Below are 12,334 nucleotides of genomic sequence, written 5' to 3'. Positions count from 1 at the left end.
GTGGCTTGCAGACTACTGCCTTTTCACTGTTTTTTCGCAGGACAAAAGAGAAAGATTCCTCTTCTATTTCTTATTAGACCACCAATCCTATTGAATTAGGCAAAAAATGGACCAAGTGCTCTTTGCAACCCCATAGACTGTAGCCCATTAGGCTCCTCCATCCACATGATTTTTCAGGCAAGACTGTAACCCATCAGGCTCTTCTGTCCATGTGATTCTTCAGGCCAGAATACTGGAGTAGGTAGCCATTTCCTCCTCCAGGGGATTTTTCCAACTCAGGGATGGAACCCACATCTCCTCTGTCTCCTGCATTGGCAGGCAGATTCTTTACTGCTGAGCCATCTGGGTTAGGACCCTACCCTGATGGCCTCATTTAACCTTAATTGCCTCCTAAAAGCCCTATCAAGCCAACACATTTATACTGGGGTTTAGAGCTTCAGCATGGGCTTCCCTGGTGGCTCAGTGGTAAAGAATATGCCTGCAATTCAGGAGACACAGGTTTGACCTCTGGTCGCAGAGTCAGGCGTGACTGAGCGGACTGAAGAGTGGGAGGAAGGGTACCATTCAGTCCCTAACACCTTCCTTCTCCTTTATACCAACGTTTGTATCCATTTTCATCTTCTCCAAACAAAACCCACAGTGGACTGGAGGGTGAGATCATCAGACATTTCTCTGTTAAAAGAACTGATTGATCTCAAATGCTTGGTAAGATAAACACATATAAGTTCATCTCAATTTCAAGCTTAAGAAAATAAGGATTCCTATCGAGAGCAGGTCTGGACAGAATTTTTCAGCTCAAACATTGCAGGCTCTATCCCTTTGCCAAGGACAGCTCTTCTTTCCTCAGAATCAGGCTGACAAGGATCAGAATCAATCAATCTGATTTCTCATAATCAACCTGTCTGTCAGGCTCACTGACCGGGAGCTAACAGAGGATGCCAGTCCTCTGAATGGGGGTGATGGTTAGTGCCCAGATTCCAGTTCAGTTACCTGACTAATGAGAGCTATGGCCTTACTAGTTGCCCAAGAAGGAAGCCCATCTTACATGAGCAGGTTTCAGATGAAGAAACAATTTCTGTAAGTATGATTTTGACCAGGCACTTTAAGAATAATTGATTTCTAGAAGAATCTGACTTTTTCTCAGCCATGATTGCTGTACATAATCTCAGCTCTAATTATGTCTTCCTCATTTCAGTTAACTCCCCTGATAAGAAGGGTAATTAGAGTCTAGTTTATTTTATCCCACTGGTGGCTAAGATTGACTTTCCTGTCTTTTCTTCTATCAGTCTCCTTCTGAAATGTACTTTCTGTTTTTATGCTCTGTTTTCTATTACATTTTGGTGATAGTTAAGATATCTATTCTGCACCATTTGCCAAAGAGAAAATTCCCTACTGGGGTGTGAGAAAACAATGGATTTCCCCATTGTATATCAAAGTTACATTATTGTATAATACAATTCAGCATTAACCTAGATGAGGCTATTTAGGAGACACTCTGATTTAACTATCCCTTGTCCCTGTCAAATAAACTACACTATCATCTGATTTCAAGGCATTATAAACTTTTGATGAGACTGTTTAATTCCATATTAAGACATTCCTTGCTTCTTTCCCATCATTTGTATATTGCGTTATCTTTTTAAAAGATAGCTTGATTGTAATCCTTGCCTACTCAAAAACATTCCAAGAATCTCATATCCTCATAACTAAATCTCTACTTTCAGTCTGAGATTCTGTATTTTCCAACAGCTAACCCTTGACTTTTCTAGCTTTAATTTTTATTGTGATGTAAGACCAAAGTTCCATTCTTTCCTAATATGAGCTGCTTATTCTTTCTAAATAGAGTTTCCATCATGATCCACCTTGTCTCCTTCCCTTCTTTCTCTCTACTTGGTCTTCCTCTTCTTTATCATCTTCTTTCTCTTCTTAAGACAATGAAACATACATCCTATTTCAACACATAGAAGCCTGTTGGTCTATGCAAGGTTTTACCATTGCTCGATTTTATTTTTTCCTCATATCACACCCTTTCTCCTAGTATCCTTTCTTCTTGTTATTCTAGATATTTCACCTTTCTAAGTTCTTTACTCACTCTTACTTCCCCGGTCTCACAGCATCCTTTTGAACTTATTACTTTTCTTGATGTAGTATGTCTTTGAAAACTCTTATCAAAGGGGATTTGTTAATAATAAACTTCCTGAGACATTTAGTGTGTTCCTGATAAAATATTTGCTGCATTTCCAGGTTGATGTGTTGATTTAGCTTGCTATAAAATTGTGAATTTGAAGTTCTTTTTGTTCAACAAATAGAAAATATAATTTTATGTCTTCTTTCATCTAATAATGATGGTGAGAATATGCTTTTGTTATTTCTTTGTAAGCTATCTTTAACACATAATAACTTTATTTGTTCACAGATTTGAATTCACTATAATGTGTGATTCAAAGACTGATTTATCTTATTGGTCTGTTCAGTTTTTCAGTGTGAAAAGTTAGATCTTTCTCTAATTCTAGAAAGCTATTGGTCATTTTGCAGATTTCTTTTTCATTTATTTATAATTTTTTCTCACCTTCTAGGACATACATAATATAAATCTTGATAAATTTATTTTTATACACATACCTATTGTCTTCTCTTTTGACAAAGGTGCAATGGAATCTTTTTCAGGTTTTGTTTTATTTGTCAGTGGCATCACTGCAATTTATTCCACCTACTTTTTATTTTAACTTCTATATTTTGAAGATATTTTGAAGAATTTTCTTCATAATTTGCTGTTTATGCTTCACATTTTTAATTTTCCATCCTTAATTTTTTGAGGATTTAAATATACTTATAATATCCTTTATTTCTGTCTGATTCATTAATTCTGTCATGCTGAACCAGGTAGTTTCTCCATGACAGAAATACAGCCATGAAATTAAAAGATGCTTGCTCCTTGGAAGAAAACCTATGACAAATCTGGACGGTGTATTAAAAAGCAGAGACATCACTTTGCCAATGAAGGTCCATCTAGTCAAAGCTATGTTTTTTCCAGTAGTCATATATGGATGTGAGAGATGGACCATAAAGAAGGCTGAGAGCCAAAGAATTGATGCTTTTGAACTGTGGTGGTGGAGAAGACTCTTGAGAGACCTTTGGGCTGCAAGAAGATCAAACCAGTTAATCCTAAAGGAAATCAGTCCTGAATATTCATTGGAAGGACTGATGCTGGAGCCAAAGCTTCAATATTTTGGCCACCTGATGTGAAGAACTGACTCGTTAGAAAAGACCCTGGTGCTGGTAAAGATTGAAGGCAGGAGAAGGGGACGACAGAAGATGAGATGGTTAGATGGCATCACTGACTCGATGGACATGAGTTTGAGCAAACTCTGGGAGACCATGAAGCAAAGGGAAGCCTGGTTTGCTGCAGACCATGGGGTTGCAGGGTCAGACATGACAGAGTGATTGAAAAACAATAACCATGACAGAATCCATAGCCCTATTAGGTTGTCATTTTCCCTGTGAACTCAGAGCCCTGGAGGCATTAGTACCTCAGCTGTTAATGTATGCTCAAGTGAGGCTTATAAAGCCTCTATTCTACCCCTGTGATAAATTTAGGATATCTATAAGAAGAAACAAATATGCCTCAGTGCAGAAATCTCATGGCTTTTAGTATACATACTTCAGCTAAGATTTATTTCCCCCCCTCCAGGAACTTCTCCTTGAATTGTAACCATTTACTCCATAGGACGTGAAAAGGCATGCTGAAAGGAACACGCTGGTCAGGGTTGACTGGTCTACCTGCACCTAGTTTAGAATATTTCTGTCCCAGCCTATGAAATTTTCTCACTGACCAAGACAGTCCTATCTGAAGGGCCTTAACGGTGGCAAAGATCCAACCAGAGAAAAGTGAACAAGAGAAAGGGTATACTTAACTTTGCACCCAATAGTGCATTCAGGGACCCAGTGACTTCAGTTCTGCCTTCCATTTTCTGCTGCCCCAGAGATTTCTCCCCTGTGCCTGTTAGTTTTATATATCCATTCAACTCTGGCTTTTGTGACATCTCTAGCCTGGGTGAGTTCACCATCTTATCAAAACCCTGCTCATTGCTCAAGGCCTAGCTCAAGAATCGTTCCCTAAAAGCCAGAGTCAGCCACTTTGAGCTATAGTGAATCTATAAATTAAACCAGATATTTAATTAATCAGAATATTTAAAAATATGTATATCGTGGCTGAAGTTGTAATTAATATATTAAGCAGTATCCATGATCTCAGAAGTGACTAAAATGTTTATTCTTGCTGGATGTCCCACTCTTATGTAAGGAAAGTGGTCCAGAGAGTATGTTTGGGCTTAGCCACATAATGAACCCCAAAATAAGGAGAATTTGGGGATCAAGATATTTATCAGACCTAAGGAGAAAGCCACTTCCCTGAAACATATATTAGTCCACTAATCTGTCCTGGATACTGTAACAGAGTTTATTGTCTCCTTTGAAATAGCTTGGTGAGATTCATTTCTCCAATTAATAATGATTAAATTGATGGAGAAATCAGTTAACCCAGAAAAACTCACAGAATCAGTAAATCACAGGGAAAGTATTTATGTCTAGTTGCCTTGTCCCCTTTGCCGAGTAGTGTGAACATCCCTTAGCAAATACTAGCTTTCTTAGAACTGATGTGGATCCCTGAGAGCCCAGCCTTGAGAAATTAACTCTTCTGGCCACTTAAAATGACCTTTCTTTAGTTACGGACTGTTTCAGGTCTGTAACAACTTTAGTTAAAAGTGCACAGTCAGGAAAACGGTGAAAACTTAGTTTCCATACAGTCTCAGTTTTAGCTTCTAAGGCGGAAGCAGAGTTTCGCTGATTTGTCTGAGTCATGTGCTTCTATTTAAGGAGGTTTGAATTTAGCTGAAGAGTAAAGCAGGAGGCATGTGGAAGACAGTTAGAAACATCCATCCCTTTGTCTCCCTTTCAAAGAACATCAGTCTGCCTAGATCTGGTCTCTGAAGTTAGAAGGCTAGACAAAGGGAACAGCTAATCCAATTTTCAGCATTAGTACATGTAACATAAACAATTTAGGGGCTTACCTGCTTGAAATTGAGATACACCATAGTAATGTGCATTTTGAGAATGAATGGGAAACATTTACATTACTTCCATTTACTGTTAAAATTTTACTTTATCACAAAAATCAAGACTGTCTTGAATTCAATCTTCTATTGCCACTAAAATGAGTTTCTTTAATGAAGCTTGTGAATTCTATTACCTATAATAAAAACACATTTGAAACAATTGGTTTAAAGATATCATAAATTAGGAACTATTTTGCGTTTTAATTTTAAAAGTGAAAATGTTCACTACTTTTAAGAAACCCTCGACCCATAGGCCCATATAATCAAGTTGTTAGGTAGTTAGAATAGGGAAAAGGAGTCCATAATGGCAGTGGCTAAAAGACAAAGAAGGGAAAAACCCATGAAAACAGAACAAAGGAAGGTTTGAGGACCAGAGTGAGAGCCTCGGGTAAAACAAACAGCCTTCCTGGCTAGCCCAATTTCATAGAACAAGCTCAGGGAGAGGAGAAAAAAAAAAAAAAAAAAAAACATATAAAAAGAGGAGCCAAAATTGAGCTGTGGGCCTCTCTCTTGGCCCTGTTTTGGGTCAGGGCCTCTGTCTTCTCTTTGGGTCTTTTGGATTGGCCTGTCCTGTTCACACCTCAAGGATGCATTTTCCTTTGCTTGCCAAATAAAACTGAGCTGTAAAACTGGTCTCTCCATTGCTTCAAATTCTTGCTGTGGTGAGACAGAATCAAGGACATTACAAACTCCCCTGACAAACCGATGCCTACTCTTCCTCTGTAATCTCATTATAGAAGCTGATTGTTATACAATATATTGGTAGATATAAACTACAAACTCAGACATTTTTGATAAATTAAAAATACCTTTATGTAATGTACAAGTATGTGGTGACTAACAGGCAGACTCTGGGTGTTGCTCTGTAATGAATGCATTTACTTTATCTCTTTATCTCTGATGTTGAGTACTCCCATTAAGGAAGGAGACTTGATGGCAATCAAGTTCACAGGATTCTGATTCTCAATTGAGAAATTAGAATCTGTCAGGGTAATCAGAATTTACCTGGATTTCAAGTTCTAAATCATGACTGATATATGTATCAAAATGCCAATAGAATGTGTACTTCAATACCTTGACAAGGATTAAATGCTCAAGTACAATATTCATGCCATTCTCTTCTTGGTGTCAGGATATCTGAAAAGCAATCCAGTAATCGAAACATAGCTTGGGTGCTCACAGTGAGAAGAGAGTTAAACTGCTCAACACAGGAAATAAACAAAAATGTAAAAGGCATAAGTGTGGCAAAGCTAGGATGTTTAAGGAAGTTCAAGGTATTATTGTAATTGGTGATGCTAATTGTATAACTTCTGCTATATTATTGATTACATAGAATTTCCCAAACTACTATAAATATCTCTAACTTGCCTTCTTTTGTCTTACAAATGAGGAAATATGTTTGAATCTAACTAATCAAAGAATACAACAAATTTACACACTGTGGACTGTGTCTTTCGAGAGCTTCTGTTTTCCTTTGTCTACTTTGAATCCTGTGTCTTATTTTAATAATGAAATAAAATCACCCATATTTAAAATAAACTAAAAAAGAAATTGTTCTACTGATTTTTATTTTTTTTAACGGGATCATCTTCCTTAATTCAGACCACATTACCTGATCAGATTCTCTTCATTGCTCTTACCCTTCTTGCTTCCTATGGTTGTACAGATTTTCCCTTTTGTTTCTAACATAATTTGATTTAATCATGAATATTGTAAAACACCTTTATTATGTAAAATTGATGTTATTTTACTCATTGGGTCTAGAAATAGATCTAACTTAAAACCAAGCATGTGTGGTTTCCATGCCCAAGCTGCCTTATTAGAGATAACTTATTTCAGACTGACAGGATGCTCTACCAAATATGTTGTTTTCTCTATTGCTTAGCTTCAATAAGCAGTAAAGAGCATCATCTCAGGCAGCTGGTGATATGAATGCAATGTTAACCACTCTCATGGCTATAAAAAAAGACAGATTAAGTTCATAGCTGTGGCCATAACCTTGGTCTAATAAAATAAAACAAAGTAAGGCCCATTACAGTGTGTTTATTGCCATCTGTTACCAAATACTTCATTTAGATGATTCTGGAACAGCTTCATAGCCTTCACACTGAGCCAACTGCCTATGAAATGCAAAACTCAGACGAATTAGAAAAACATTAAATGAAATCATGTAACAAATGCAAATACTCTATGTTCAGACATGCTACATTCTCAATTTATGAGCTCTAAATTTTCCCTGAATGTGATTTCTATCCTGGTGAGAAGCCAGCAAGAGTTTGTGGATGATTATTTGCTATATTCTACTTTTTACATTGAGCCTGTGACCTTTACACAACCAATTTAAGCATAGCTGTTCTTCATCACTCATCTTCAGAGAAGCTCCCCTCCTCTAGTTTATGGAGGATAAAATTAAAACACTGGCAGTGTGCAATGGATTATAGCATTGCTTTAGAAGAGAACAAAATAATGCATCTTTTGTGGTCCCAAGATTAATGGTTCACCAATGGGGCAAGAGTAGACTCAGCTACATTCCATTCACAGGGGAGCCTATAGACATTGCTGGGTAAGACACAAGATTGCTGAATTTTGTCCAGTCATTTGAAGAGTGGTATACTCTTGCCTGGAAAGTCCCATGGATGGAGGAGCCTGATGGGCTGCAGTCCATGGGGTCGCTGAGGGTCGGACACGACTGAGTGACTTCACTTTCCCTTTTCACTTTCATGTATTGGAGAAGGAAATGGCAACCCACTTCAGTGTTCTTGCCTGGAAAATCCCAGGGATGGGGGAGCCTGGTGGGCTGCCATCTATGGGGTCACACAGAGTCGGACACGACTGAAGCGACTTAGCAGCATAAATGGAAAGAAGGAATAAGACTATAGAGAAAGACAGAAAAAAAAAAGAATAGAATGTAGATATATGTATAACTAAATCACTTGACTGTATACCTGAGACTAACACAATATTGTAAATCAACTATATTTCAATTAGAAAAAGAGACTAAGTTCTTCCCACAGTGAATCTGAGTACTCTATCCCCCTTGACATGGGCCCCTTGCAAAGGACCTTGTCCATACTTCCCACACTATTTAATATGCAGGTAAAGTGAGCATATAATTTAATATCCAAGACAGGACACTTTCCAGAGTTAAAAGATAGGCACTATTAATAATTACAATGGGGTGACAAAACAGTGGGTGCCATAAATGATATATGACATTCTATTTTAAATCACTTTAGATTCAATCTTCCTTATTTTAAGCATAATATTTATCCATTTTACCTACTAGTCAGTTTCAATTTATCTTTCCTTTCTAAAAAGAAGCTTTGCTAATATACAGAATTTACTATTTTTGTTTTAAAGGATATTGCCTATTAAATGCTCAAGTATTGAAGAATAGTGAAACAAGATAAGTGGGGATCATACTTAAAATTTCTGATTACAATAAATACGCATATTATGTGCATTTCTATGCATGTATGTGTATATTTACATGTACATGGATATGTGTACCCACACAATTTTTATCTCCTGTATAGATGTCATTGCTAACAAAATATATGTTTTCATTTGATAAATGGGTTCTACACTCAGTAGTAACCTTTTAAAAAATAATGCTCTCAAATGAAATTTATTTGAACTTAAGGAGTCAAGCCAGGATATATTCACAGAAGGAAATATGAAATACTTGTTTGCTTTTTAATTAGAAGATATGATTTGACATGGGACAGGAAAATTTTCAATTACTAGCTCTGGAATACTGAGGGGGAAAATAAGAAAAAATAAAAACAGAAGTCCTGCTAGAACTAGAAACATGGCAGGAAAGGGATAGGATAAAATTTAATTCAATTCTGAGTAGTCCAACTTTAAAAATTAATAATTCTTTAATTTCTTCTGATTAAGAGCATAGTCATTTCCCAAACCTAAGGTAGATCCATTTGCAAGTGTGAGTCAAGTGACCATAGCTTTGGGAGAGGGGATGCTATAGGGCCTGGTGACAACAAGGTTAGACTAATCATCTATTCTGCATTGTCAAATTTAAATATGCTTGCCAATTTTACATTATTTACATTTTTTGAAATTTATTTGTTATATTTACGGTAATATGAATCTTTATATGAAATCCTTAGTATCAATTTATGTGTGCGTGTATGTGTATATATATATATATATATGTATAAGTACTACCATCTTTCAGTGCAGTTCAGTTCAGTAGCTCAGTCGTGTCCAGTTCTTTGCAGCCCCATGAATCCCAGCATGCCAGGCCTCCCTGTCCATCACCAACTCCTGGAGTTCACTCAGACTCATGTCCTTCGATTCAGTGATGCCATCCAGCCATCTCATCCTCTGTCATCCCTTTCTCCTCCTGCCCCCAATCCCTCCCAGCATCAGAGTCTTTTCCAATGAGTCAACTCTTCGCAGAAGGTGGCCAAAGTACTGGAGTTTCAGCTTTAGCATCAGTCCTTCCAATGAACACCCAGGACTGATCTCCTTTAGAATAAACCGGTTGGATCTCCTTGCAGTCCAAGGGACTCTCAAGTCTTCAACACCACAGTTCAAAAGCATCAGTTTTTCAGCACTCAGTTTTCTTCACAGTCCAACTCTCACATTCATACATGACCACTGGAAAAATCATAGCCTTGACCAGACGGACCTTTGTTGGCAAAGTAATGTCTCTGCGTTTGAATATGCTATCTAGGTTGGTCATAACTTTCCTTCCAAGGAGTAAGCATCTTTTAATTTCATGGTTGCAATCACCATCGGCAGTGATTTTGGAGCCCCCCAAAATAAAGTCAGCCAATGTTTCCACTGTTTCCTCATCTATTTTCCATGAAGTGATGGGACCAGATGCCATGATCTTAGTTTGCTGAATGTTGAGCTACAAGCCAACTTTTTCACCTCCTCTTTTACCTTCATCAAGAGGCTTTTTAGTTCCTCTTCACTTTCTGCCATAAGGGTGGTGTCATCTGCATAGCTGAGGTTATTGATATTTCTCCCAGCAATCTTGATTCCAGCTTGTGCTTCCTCCAGTCCAGCGTTTCTCATGATATACTCTGCATGTAAGTTAAATAAGCAGGGTGACAATATATAGCCTTGACATCCTCCTTTTTCTATTTGAAACCAGTCTGTTGTTCCATGTCCAGTTCTAACTGTTGCTTCCTGACCTGCATATAGTTTTCTTAAGAAGCAGGTTAGGTGGTCTGGTATATCCATCTCTTTCAGAATTTTCCACAGTTTCTTGCCACACAGTCAAAGGCTTTGGCATAGTCAATAAAGCAGAAATAGATGTTTTTCTGGAACTCCCTTGCTTTTTTGATGATCCAGAGGATGTTGGCAAATTGATCTCTGGTTCCTCTGGGGGAAAAAAGACAATAATTACATATCTGTCCTTAAAAACTTACATTCTACTTTTTCCTCTTTTGCGGGGTAAGGACATAAGACTTTTTTTTTTTTGAAAGAAAAACTGCTGCTGCTGCTGCTGCTGCTAAGTCACTTCAGTCGTGTCCGACTCTCTGCCACCTCAGAGATGGGAGCCCACCAGGCTCCCCCATCCCTGGGATTCTCCAGGCAAGAACACTGGAGTGGGTTGCCATTTCTTTCTCCAATGCATGAAAATGAAAAGTGAAAGTGAAGTTGCTCAGTGGTGTGGACTCTTAGTGACCCCATGGACTGCAGCCCACCAGCCTCCTCTGTCCATGGGATTTTCCAGGCAAGAGTACTGGAGTGGGTTGCCATTGTCTTCTCTGAAGAATAAAACTTAGTGACTTAAATCATGAAGTAAAAACAAGTAGACTATATGATTTTCAGAGTGTACTTATGTGCCATATTAGGTTAACTAAATAGCAATCTCAGTTTGAATATTTAAACTTTTCAAAATTCTTTTTATTATAATCATTTAAAAAATGTGGTTGAAAACATCATGGAATATTTAAAACCATATGAATTATTAATATGTTCCAAAATTTCCTGATCCTGTTAGTACTATGTCCACTTTTGCATGTTGAAAGCAAATTACACATTCTTTACAAATAATTTCTGAAACATAAATTTTTTTTTCTTTTTCTGAATCTTTAAAACATTTTTTTATTTTTAATTGAAGGATAATTGCTTTACAATATTGTGTTGATTTCTTTTAATTGGTTTGTACTTAAGAAAGAAATTACCATGTGGCTGATCTGTTATATGGAAAATTTTAGCCTGCATGAAGACCCTAGTTCATATAAGCAGAGGAATATGATAATAATAAGTGAATAAAAGAAAGAATTAGGAATCAGACAGAGGCTGAAGAAATGTCACTTACTTCATAATTTTCCCAAAATAACAGTGATTGTGTGTTTATAGCTATCATATTAAAATTTTATTGAATTTTAAATAAATTAATTTTGAAACTAAGGCTATATTTTATCAAGTGTCATATTATTATCTTTAGCAACGGAAGTGGATTCAACTATTCTTCAGTGTTTAATTTTCATGCATTTGGCTCTTGTAATACCATTTCTATCCATCACAAAGCAGCCTGACACCTGATCGCCGTTTACAGTCCATGTCATGCCACACTGAGATGATTAGGCTGTCACCCCTTTCCCAGAGCTTACTGACCTGAGGAGGTAGACTCTTGAGAGACATCGCTGAGATTTTTTTAGTGCTAACTAGGCTAAATGTTAGTAATGTTAGTACTAACTAGACAAGAAACAATAGATCAAAGTGTTATTGCAATTTTTATTTTATATGCACCTGCTACATTCACGGTGTGAAAAAAATGTCTTAAAATATATTATGTGCTTTGGATAGTAATGTCCACTCTGCACACATATTTTCACTCGCAGGTAGAAAATAAGTAAAAGAGAAATATTTTAATAACTTCACAAAAGAAAATTTCTCCAATTCATTCTAAGAGTGAGTGAGCAGATGCTGCTTTTCCTATTCTGTTCAAAGCACATATGTATTTCAGTCACTGACACTTCTTTGCATTATCTATGTGAAAAAAAATCCAAACCTTGAGTTTTTTTTTAACTTTTTATTTTATGTTGTATCATAGTTGATTAACAATGTTGTGATAGTTTAAGGCATACGGCAAAGTGACTCAGTTATATAAATACATATATCTATACTTTTACAAACAGTTTTCTTAAATACTTGCAAGTGACCATAAAATAACAAAGGAAAATAACAAAGGAAATTATTTAGCAAAAAAAAAAAAAGGAAAATGACCATTTCTATTC

The sequence above is a fragment of the Capricornis sumatraensis genome, chromosome 17, assembly GCF_032405125.1.
Source record: "Capricornis sumatraensis isolate serow.1 chromosome 17, serow.2, whole genome shotgun sequence".
Lineage (NCBI taxonomy): Eukaryota > Metazoa > Chordata > Mammalia > Artiodactyla > Bovidae > Capricornis > Capricornis sumatraensis.
The sequence above is the reverse complement of the archived record's forward strand: the minus strand, read 5'-3'. Positions refer to the sequence as shown.